Source organism: Hylaeus volcanicus, chromosome 6 (genome assembly GCF_026283585.1).
Source record: "Hylaeus volcanicus isolate JK05 chromosome 6, UHH_iyHylVolc1.0_haploid, whole genome shotgun sequence".
In the NCBI taxonomy this organism is placed as follows: domain Eukaryota; kingdom Metazoa; phylum Arthropoda; class Insecta; order Hymenoptera; family Colletidae; genus Hylaeus; species Hylaeus volcanicus.
In genome coordinates, this window is record NC_071981.1 from 5,560,928 (window position 1) to 5,572,912 (window position 11,985).

Consider the following 11,985-nt stretch of genomic DNA (forward strand, 5'->3'; position numbering starts at 1 on the left):
ATACTACTGCGGCTGACTGGCGCTAGCCTATACTACTGCGGCTGACTAGCGCGTTGACTATACTACTGCGGCCGTCTACCGCGTAAACGGTTTTCTGTTAATATCTCCTTAACGAAGCTTCGGACAATATTTTCGCTAAGGAAAAAGTTGTTTCAAATCCCCAAAACCACCCCTTTCAAGGACCTCCTAGATTTTTGGGGACACCCTGTATTTTACTTCTTAATATTACTTTGAATTACACAATAAATATAATATAGTTGTAATAGTAAGTGCTCATTTAACACAAAACTCCAATCACTATTTCTATACGTACATACTATGCATCATTGTATAATTTATCATAGAACTGTTTAAATACTTCGTACATTTCGATATTCCTTAGCATTGGTAGTACTTGCACGTTTTCTCCTGCCATCTTTACTTCATTATTCATTTAATCTCTCGAATCCATTCTCTCCGACGTTCTGGAATTTATTTATACGCGTCGTTTCTTATAGCTCCGTTCCGAAAATGCACTCGTTCCTATCGTAAGGTTTCCCTTGTCGGCTTCACTTGCGGGGATTCAAAGGAATTCGGTATAACGCATGGGGTCCGCGGAACTAATATCCCGAGATCTCCATTTCTCTCGAGTCGAGACTGCTGAACTGCAAAAACAGTGCCACCGTGGCCACGATTTCCAGAGACATTTTTCTGACACTCTGCATATAGGATACTCGCCTCGCGGGACTGTCGCCGTATAGAAAAATTCGAACTTTTACCCCGGCGCTCCTTCGGCCATTTTCCACTCATAAATCTTCGTGACCTCCATTACTTAGAGCACCGAAGCAACCATAAAAATTGCGTCCAATGAATCCGCAATTCCTCGATCGATATATAAAGTGTCCGCTGGGAACACCTATGTTTAAGTAAACGACAAAATTTTATTTATTGAACTCGTTAGCGAGTTGACGTGACATTATAATTTCCAGGGAAAGCTGGCACTGTATTTTGAATTTATTCACAGTTGAAATATTAGATGTACCGAAAAGTAATGTCATTTCTTTTACATTAAATTCAGACAAATACATTCATAATACATTTCTATTTTTAATCGATTATGTAATTATCCTCGTTATCAACAACCTTTTGCCATTTAGTGTGCAAATATTCAATACTACATGGTTAAAAATCAATGAGTTGATGAATGATAAAGAAGTATTGAGATTCACAGAAACGACATTACTTTTCGGTTCACTTAATATATTGTGCAATAAATTTTATTTTCACATATGCTATGATGTTTTTAAAGTGGAAGAACATGTGATCCGTTCACTGCACAAATTTTGAAAAATCTTAACTCTTGAATCTTAAATCCTAAGTCCTAAATCTAAAATCTAAATTCTTAAATCTTGTTGAAAAATGTTAGGTGCCAAAGCACTTGGTATAGCCACTTTTTATATTTACAATAACTTTCCTGAATAATAAAGATTAACGCCATTAAACGACCAAATTTTTTTGACCATTGAATAATAAATAATTTATTTCGAATTTTGATCGCATTTCCCAGCTTTTTGTTTTATGGAGTTAATCAATTTGTGCAACGAATGGTTCATATGTAATGAAAATTATAAATATAAGAATTTTGTGTTAAAGATTGATACGACTACTTTTAATACAACCATTCAGATACAGATGAATATTTCATATATTATATTTTTTGCATTACTTTATATTTTATTGCATATTATAGTGTCTGGAATATTTTCTAGTTTCAATAATATGGCTCACAAATCATTTGTTAGGAATTACTGTATTTTATAGATTTGAAAGTGTGTGGGCTTGTTATACATGTTGCACGACGCAGCTGGATTCAATGGGAGCGTGGTTCTGCGATGCCACCGTCGTAATAACTCAATGTGCGACTCATCGTACAATAAATCGTTGCGTTTATGACTCCCCTAACTCTCGAATGATACAGGTCATGTTGAAACCAGTTAAACGGTATTTCCCGTTATACACGATAGTAATATAATAGCTTGCGGATGATCCACTTTGGCAACTCATCCTTTACACGATTCTCTATTCACAAATGTTTTCTTCATCGTCAGAGAGTAATTCTCATTTTTAACTACAAATATGAATAATAAAACTACATAACCATTGTTCATTTCGTGGTGACGTTGATAGAGTGTATAGAATATTATGCTACTAGAATTTCCAGGAGATCTATGAATGAAATTAATTGCAACTTTGTGGTGTAAGGTTCGAGTCATCGTTAGAATATCAAAATTCAGGGATAACATTCAAAATGAATTCTCAAAATAATAAAACAGGAGATTTATAAATGAAATTAATTGCAACTTTGTTGTATAAGGTACAAGTCCTCGTCAGAATATAAAAATTCAGGTATTATATACAAAATAAATTTCTCAAAATAATAAAACTTATTTTACTAATTCTCAAAATAATAAAACTTATTTTACTAATTCTCAAAATAATGAAATTTATTTTTGAACACTCATACAGTCATTTACCTTCCATGTGTATAGATACAAAACAACCGCATTCCACAATAAACATTGCCTCGAATAGTGTTCTTTACACTATTATACAAACTTTATCTGTTATACAAACAATGCTATCGTTTTTTGTCCATCGAATTAGAAATATACAAGGTGCTCCAGAACGAATTAACCGACTCGAAAATTCAACGTGCACGGAAGATAAACGGTTGGGTGTGGAACGAAGGAGGGTGTCGGTGGCATTGGTAGCTGTCAAAGTGTCCATCGACGCGTGAATTAGACGGTTCTAGGCGAGTCGCTCGGCGGCATCGGTTTAAAGTTGTGGAAAGCAACACATCGCGGGTTTAATACGAGTTTCCAACAGGCGGAAGTAACGGGACGTGTGCGCACCGATAACGGCACGAAAATGGGGTCGAGATTCGCGAAAGTTTGAAATAGCTGGCGGAACTGAATCTCCCCCGGTCCTAACTGCGATCAGGTTAGCTGAACGCAATATTGTGGCTTACGTAATTAACTGCCAGGTGTACACGGTCCACCTCGATTTGCAACTTGCATGCGTTATTGTTTTTCGTATGTCCCAGACTTGGATGTGGCGAGACTTGGTTTTGTCAAAATTATTGTCAGGTAATTATAAGAAAATATTTCAGATACTAAAAAGCACCCCTTTCCTCTGTTATAAAGATTAATTGTCATCTTAAAGCAATAGTATGACTCACAAATAATTTGTTAAGAATTACTATTTTATAGATTCTCACACCAGAATGGAATCAGATGAATGTTTCATATCGTATTATATCTTTTGTATTATTTTATATTTTATTGCATATTATAGTGTCTGGAATATTTTCTAGTTTCAATAGTATGGCTCAGAAATAATTTATTAGGAATTACTGTATTTGATAGTCTCTCACACCAGAATGGATACAGATGAATGTTTCATATCATATTATATTTTCTGTATTATTTTATATTTTATTATACATTATAGTGTCCGGAATATTTTCTTTTCAAAATAATTACCTGAATGCATAATGTAGTGTCTAATTACATTATGTCTATTTCAAATTGGCCTATCTATTGATATTCAATCATTATTAGTCATCGTACCATACAATAGTACCATCCCATAACAGAATCTCCCACAAAAGTTAAATTTAGATTGAACGACATCCAACTCTGATTATTCTAAAATAAACCAAACTACTACCACGAAACTGCATCACAGGCTGCTTTCTCATCGACCATTTACTTTACGTGACACAATATCAAATGTTACGAATGAAAACACACTTCTATCGAAAAGGCCCAAGAGGCGAAACCATTAAGTTCGGCACAGTGTTTTCCACCATCCTAACCATCCACCATTCTATACTAGAAACCAAACCAAACCAACCCAAAAATCTAACTAAACCTTCAAAGCAATTACCGGTTTAAATCCACGAACATTCAAAGTACCAATCTCGATTTCGTCAAGTCGATAGCCAATTTCTTTGTATAAAAACGTTCGTGTTAACGATGTATCCGATCATTTCTCGATCTTTCACTTGGATAAATACACAGAGAACTCTCGAAGTGTTTGACCAAGGTCTGCCAGGTTGTTCCACGGATCCCACTGATGGGGTTGGCTTATACAAACCGGGGGAGGCAAGTGTTTCTTTACTTTCGTATCAGGGTGTTCCACGTGGTCAGACGTTTACGTCGTTCCGTTTATTACCGATCGCGTCGAGAAGTTTGCGACACGATTCAAGAATCGACGACTGCGGACAACGTGGAGGTCTTGGGGATTAGCAACAGGTCTCTGGGAAACTTTCAGTTTGGAGATGTAAAGGTTCCACCTATTAGGATCGTACTAGCATTGGATTTTGAATTTATTTAAAGTTGAAATATATTGTGCAATCAATTTTATTTTCACATATACTTTGATGGTTTTGAAATGGAAGAATATACGAGCCGTTTACTGCACAAATTTTGGAAAACCTAAAATCTTAAATCTTAAATCTTAAATCTTAAATCTTAAATCTTAAATCTTAAATCTTAAATCCTAAGTCTTAAATCCTAAATCCTAAATCCTAAATTCTAAATTCTAAATCCTAAATCCTAAATCTAAAATCTAAAATCTAAAATCTAAAATCTAAAATCTAAAATCTAAAATCTAAAATCTAAAATCTAAAATCTAAAATCTAAAATCTAAAATCTAAAATCTAAAATCTAAAATCTAAAATCTAAAATTTTTTGGAAAAATGTTAAATTTAATCGATTTGTGTAATGAACGGCTCATTTGATCGCTCAACAAAAATATAAATGCTGTTAACAGTATCAAAATATAAGTATCTTCATCGAATGTAAATTTCAATCAGTTTTCTTAGCCGAATTCAAAAAATCAACAAACGAGACGCTTTTAGACTCCCAGTACACGCGAGGAGCCTTCATTAATTCCATGCCGGGTCCTCCCACCCCCTGGGCGTCTGGAAAGTCGAGGGAGCACGCTGTAAAGTCGAGACAATTACGATTCGCATCGATAAAGAAAAAGGGAAAAGGTTCGAAAGGTAGAAGGGTGCTTCGATCATTAGTTTTCCGGGCTGTCTATGACCCAGTAAAGTGGCTCCTTTAGCGAGTCGCCTTAGAAACGACATGTCTCGTATATCGTCCAGAGAAAGCCACGATTGGCCCCCTTTCCCTCCAATGGCTTTCTTTTACGAGCCTCGAGAATATCGAAACCCGAACGAATCCCATCCCCCTGGCCATCGAAGGGAAATGTGACCCCTCGAGCCCATTCGATGAAACTTGATTCTCGTAACCGTGAAATTTCCATCAAGGTCAACGTCACGCGTGCTATCCCTCCCCTAACGTGAGATTTATCTGATAAACATTTGCTGAATACGTGCCTGTAGGAACAATTTTTTAAAATATATTTGCTTTTGGAATTTTAACACAGAAATATCGTAAATGTACTGGAAAAGAGTCAGTGAGATTGAGGAGGATTACAAATTATTCTGCATAATTATAAAACTAATTTCATATTTAATTTTATATTACTTATTTCGTCGGAAGAAATTTGTCTACAAATTAAATGATAGGTTCGATGTGTCTAAATAAATGTTTCACTATTAATATACACATGAATGAACTGTATGCTAGTCTTACCATTTAACCATTCATGTTTATTTCGTTGGAAGAAATTTGTCTAAAAATTAAATGATAGGTTCGGTGTGTCTAAATAAATGTTTCAGTAGAATTATGTACATGAATGGACTGTATACTAGTCTTACCATTTAACCGTATCATATTATTGTATCATTTAATTTAGAATGCTAAAGTATTAACTGTATAAAGGGTACCCCAAAAATGTTGGAGGTCCTTGGAAGGGGTCATTTGGGGGGTGATTTGAAACAACTTTTTCCTTGGGGAAAATGTTGTCCGAGGCTTCGTTACGAAGATATTATCAGAAAACCCAAACTAATCAGAGCACGAGTATTTCGGTGGACCGCTCGCAGTAGAATAGACTATGCGCTAGTCAGCCACAGTAGCATAGGCCACGCGCTAGTCAGCCACAGTAGTATAGGCTATGCGATAGTCAGCCGCACTAGAATAGGCTATGTGCTAGACAGCCGCATATACCGGCTTACTCGCGCTCTGATTTGTCGGGATTTCTGTTAACCCTTTGCACTCGTTTACATTGATATTTTCTGGTATCTATCAGCAACTCGAGATGCTTTCTCAGCGTTCTATTGTCACGAATGCTAAGCTTAGATTGACTTCGAAAATGAGATCTCTAATTTGAGATTTGAAAATTTGATTTTACCTCTTCGATAATTATTTTATTGACACTTCGAGTTCCAAAGAAATTAGACCTAAAGGAAACCTAGTGGTGACTGAGAGTCACCTCTCGAGTGCAAAGGGTTAATATCTCCTTAACCAAGTCTCGGACACCATTTTCTGTAATAAAAAGCTTGTTTCAAATCACTCCTCGAACCACCCCTTTCAAAGATCTCCAACATTTCTGGAACACCCTGTATAAAATAAAGATCGAATGAACTCTATACTAGTCATATCGTTCAACCATATCATATTATTGTATCATTTAATTTAGAATACTAACTAATTATCTGTACATGAAATGAAGATTTCTTCTCATTTTAATAATTTTCCAGAATTCCACTAACAGCTTGCAATTGTGTGTTTCAGATGGGATTTCCACTTCGCTAGGAACATCTCTGGCACGCATAACTGTAAAAACATTCTCACTTCCGTGACCAACGCCCAAAAAGAACGTTAGTGAATGAACTTCTGTATAGAGGAAGGAATATAGTTTCGTGATCCACGAATGCTCGCGTGCGGGTTTTAATACCCAAGAGGAGAATCACTGCTCCTTATTACCTCTCTGCATTTCATCCTCCCCCCCCCCCCCCCCGACTGGAGTGTCTGTTATTTCGTCTACCCAGGGTAGTTTTCTCGTTAGGAACCCAGTGTATGCCATCACGAACCTTCAAAATGGAATCTCCTGGTATCGTGAATCACGTGCACTTCTTAAGAAACAGACTGGTGAGTGGTTGATTAATTCCCAATCTAGATTTCTAAAGGCTTTAGAATCTCATGTTTAATACTGCGATTTATCAAAAGTATGCTTTCACTTAAAATAAAAGAACGAGATATATTTGATTGCGTTCGTGTTTTGTTAAAATATGAAATATAAATCCTAAATTCCTTTTTGGGAAAATGTTTTATGCGAGAAAAATATTCAACGTTTCCATTTAATATAAACATTGAAAGTTTACTGGTTGTTAAAAATCATTACAATACAAACGGAAAGTAGATTTATTATTTCATTAAAAAAATAGATTGCCATTGTTTCCATAAAAATATTGTAAAAATATAGAACTAATGCTATTCTGTTAATCATAAAAAACTATATAACTTTGTCCTTTATAACTTTTTAATGATACTAAAAATCTAATAATACTCATATACATAATTTAACATTATTAGAATCAATTTATGCTACTCTGTTAATCATAGGAAACTAAATAACTTTATCCTCTGTAATTTTTTAATAATACTAAAAATCTAATAATACTCATATACATAATCTAACATTAGTATTGCTTCTTTAAAAGTTTGTTTTCCTAAAACATTGTCTCTTACAACTCGATCAACGACTGTAATCTCGTTTAATTCGAAACAATAATTAAATCCCAAATTCGTGTACAGTACATTACACTCAAAATAATTGTCAAGTAAATAAATAAAATTGAAAAGGAAATTCTTCCAACCTTCCAAAGCGACTAATCTTCATTAAACGATGCCTCGGGTTGAATTGGGGCATTTATTCTACTAGCGTCAAAGTTACTTTGGAGCAGTGGTCATGTATGAAATTAATTTCATTACATTGTTCCACGAAGTCCGCGGATTTTAGGAACTACAACCTAATATCTCGGTTTTAATAACGTGGAATTATTATAATTACCCGTTACGAGGAATTTCGTTGGAAATTAACTTGACTGTGTCCAGTTTGCGTAACTTACCTGAAACAGAAATGAAACATCGAGTTTTACAAACAATACCACTTTTATTCACTTAGATCGTACTTAATTTCTTTAATATTCTTTAATAGTTTACTAAAAATTGATGAATTGCAACATACATTTTCGTAATTTGCAAGAAAAAAGCACCTCTCTAAGTATATTAATACGCATAATTCATTAGCTTTGACGGTGCAAAAATAATAGAAAGCAGAACGATTAAAAACGTTATTACATTTGCATGATAAATTAGTAGATTCATTTTCTCTGTTCTGCAATTTAATTTGCAGGAAGAACGCAGCTGTGTAATTTAAATATTCTACCATAGGGCGAAGTAAATTATCCAAACATGCAAAAATTATCAAATAAATTACGCTCGCAGCTTCTGAATGTAAATAAGCTGTAAATGCATGTGCTCATCACGTATGTTACACCGAGATGGCGCAAACGTATCCTTATGCTCGTCGCGTTAATGACAATTTGGTTATGTTACCAACAAATGTGCACGCGGTGTTACAATGAATCCTATAGCAATCATCCTTTGTCTACATTGACAATGACGAATCAATAATGGCAATTTACAATTACATCCGCAACTTCATTCGCTACTGCAGGCGCGTAATTGTTCTCAGATGAATAGGGATTATACGTGGCGACGATTAGATTCAATTGTCCTAATAAATGAAGCAGGTAACGCTAATTCGAAGTACCACATTTGACACTAACTCTTGCTTTTCTAGATTTCATTTATTTGCGATTTGTTGACTCTGCTATAATTGTTACATTTTTAGATTAATTGCATTTGTAACTATGTTCATCATTTTTGTTCATAACATTTTATAGATGTATTTCACTTGCAACTATGTGACTCTTTTGGTTTTGCAATAATTGTTGCATTCTTAGATCTCTCACAGTCGCAATTCAATTTTCAATTCGAATCGATATTTTTTGAAACTCCTATATTGTTGCAAACTCGATTTCCTACATTTGTAACTTTGTTAAAATTTGAAAGCTTCAATATTTGTTGTAAGTCGTGAAAGAAATTCTTCTCTTCCAGTTTTATTAAATTTCAACATTCAACATTGTCGGAAGCCTCGAATCTTTCTTCGTTTGCAACTTTGTGAACTTTTGCCTAGTTTTTCAACAATGTTGCACGCCACCAATCTCCACTTGTAACTTTGTTAAATTCTTCAAGCTCTCCTCTTTCAGTTTTTTTAAATTTTCAAGCTCCAACATTATCGAACCCTCGAAACTTTTTCTTTTTCAACTTTCTGAAATTTTATCTAATTTTCAACCATGTTGCAACCCCCGTTTCATTCCACTTGTAACTATGTTAAATTTTGCAAGCTCTTCTCTTCCAGTTTTCTTAAATTTTCAAGCTCCAACATTATCGAAAGACTCGAAACCTTTTCTTTTGCAACTTTCTGAAATTTTACCTAGTTTTCAACAATATTACAACCTCCCCCCTATTCCTTTCCACTTGTAACTTTGTTAAATTTTTCAAGCTTCAACTTAGTTGCAAGTCACGAAACTCTTTCGTTTATATTTTTCAATTAGGAATTGTAAATTGCTAACCGTGCTTCACTTCCGAAGAAGCAACCTTCCAGCAGAGCGGTCGAGTTGCAACAAAAAATAAAGTTGCGTTTACTTTGGTATGCACTTCACCGTGAATTTCGTCGAAAAATTCGCGACGCGCACAAAGAGAATCGCTCGTTAAAAGAACAATGCAGGGTGCTTTAAATGCGAAGAAAAGTTCTGAATATATTATTCAAGAAAATCATACGCAATACGTCGCTGGCACAAAGGAATAACGATATGACCAGATTTAATTCAGCCTCTTTCATGGTAAAGATTGTTTTCTATTGGTCCACGTTTATTTCTCAATAACACATTTTCGTGAATATTTTTTGTCGATGACTTTTTCATGCCAGGCTCGTAAGCAAATAGTCGGACCAAACGTAAACATCAGTTTTCGGGCCGAGTTTCGTCGAACTAAATGTTACGGGAAGGGGTTGATGTTGTATTTTAAGAAGGAATATGTTTATATATAATTTTCTTGCGTTAAGAATTAATAAAATATTTTATTCACAGATTTACTCGTGTTAGGTTGCAAAACTGCGATTCCCAGGACTCTGCCTGTTCAGCTTATTATCCGTATTTGCTTTTATATTTCTTTTCGAAAACAGTTGCTCCCTTAATTAAACCACAACAATATTCAACTATTACAAATTAATTCGACGATAATGTTGTCCGGCGTATTTATCCACGGTGCGATTTACATTTTTCGTAATTAAATAGAACGCACCTGAAGGCTTCTCGGGCGCGGAATATTTGTGCACAAAGTGGAAGTTGTTAAGTGTAACAGCATTTAACGTTGAACATGCAGAACGCGTTTACCATAAACCCCGTTTTCTTCCCAGGTTACCCGTTGTCCATTTTTCACGAACGATTTCACGCTCGGCGGAACGTATTGCGTCGGGTTTCAGGCGAAACAAAGTGCATTTTTCGCGTTAGGATTGTCAAGATAACGGTACCCGCGGTGGGTGAAAAATTCTGTTTGATATCCCCTCCCTCGGCGAGAAGTTTGACGCTGATATTCCCGGAACGGCTATGCTAAACTTTCCACTCGTTATCGCGGCGAATTTTTTATCGTGACGTATTTATGAACCATCCGTATATTTTGCGTTTATTCGCGACGTTTCTGTGTCGCTTGTATTTCACTTGTCTTCGATGATCGAGGTGCTCGTTAGCGTCGTTGGAATAAGATTCCGATATGAATATTGGCGTTGATACTGATTTCAAAGCGCGACTATTGTGTTCTGACTCGGGTATTGGAAGAAAAATTTGAAATGTGTTGTTTAGAAAAGAGTTAGGCATGGGCCAAGGTAAAAGAAATACCAATTGTATGATTGCAGGGTTGGGTATACTTGTATTAAATGGCGATTAATGGGATGGAGGTTTTGTATTTAAAAGCGAAATTAAATATAATATTGAAATAATGTAAAAGTAGGATATGATGCAATTATTTAATAATATTACATGTGAGTGTGGTGGCAGTTCTGTGAAGGATAAGCAAGAGAGGGGAGAAAAGGAAGGGAGTGTTCATCCTTAGATGAACTTAGCCGGGATGTTTAGATGTCGGTCGGAAATGGCTTAAATGAATGTTATTCGAACCTTTCACTTGTGAGAAACCAGAGAAACGCGTGGTGTCCCTCTAGCAGTGAAAACAGGAAGTGCCACCACAGTTCCTTCACTAAAAAATTCTGTCGCTTATTTTTGCGTCACGTGGGCCCAATGTCACGACCCAACGTGTTAAGGGAGACCAACGTTGACTATTTAGGAGAAGAAATCGGTTCGATAACACCTCGATGGCTATCTAGTGTGGATGACCGTTGAATCTGAGCGTTGGTCTCGATGAAATCAGCTCGAGCTTTCGTGTACGCATGAAAATGATTTAAAAAGGAGATCCCCGGGCTCGTGGGATCGAGCACGAATTCGAAATACCAGGAAATGGCTCGGAAGTAGCACGAACGATCGAGAATTTTTATACTTTTACATCCATTCGAGCGGGGATACCCGTGGGACGTTCGGTTGCACGAAGAGAGGATTAATTATGGGCACGCGAGATGATATACATATAAACTGGGAAACGGTGAGAATTTATCGAGATCTATGGCAGACTTGAATCTATAGGTGGAAGGTAAAACTATCGCGATCGAGAATTTCTCTACGCATGAAGTAGAATGGATTCTGCAAAATTAAGACAGTCTCCTCATTATCGTCAGCTTGCCAACCTGCGTTGTTATTTTCTAATGATAATAATTAGATAGGATTACATACATTTATGATATAAACTAATATAATAAACACATGCTACACATAACTGAAAGCAATGTGCATTTATGCAAAATGAAATACCCATATTAGTACATTAATTGTAGAATAAATTCAACACACATTGTGCA

The 11,985-nt window shown here is 35.7% G+C and overlaps 1 protein-coding gene and 1 long non-coding RNA gene across 2 annotated transcripts in view; one reads left to right on the plus strand and one right to left on the minus strand.

The window, feature by feature from the left end:
- Positions 1 to 11,985, minus strand: part of LOC128878250 (uncharacterized) — a 246,294-nt gene that overhangs the window by 157,903 nt on the left and 76,406 nt on the right. The gene's annotated exons all lie outside the window — the stretch shown is intronic.
- LOC128878251 (uncharacterized) overlaps positions 1 to 11,985 on the plus strand; it is a 63,017-nt gene that overhangs the window by 40,010 nt on the left and 11,022 nt on the right. The window contains exon 2 of the long non-coding RNA XR_008457366.1: positions 6,687 to 7,043. This is a non-coding gene — a long non-coding RNA (uncharacterized LOC128878251). The remainder of the gene's footprint in view (positions 1 to 6,686; positions 7,044 to 11,985) is intronic.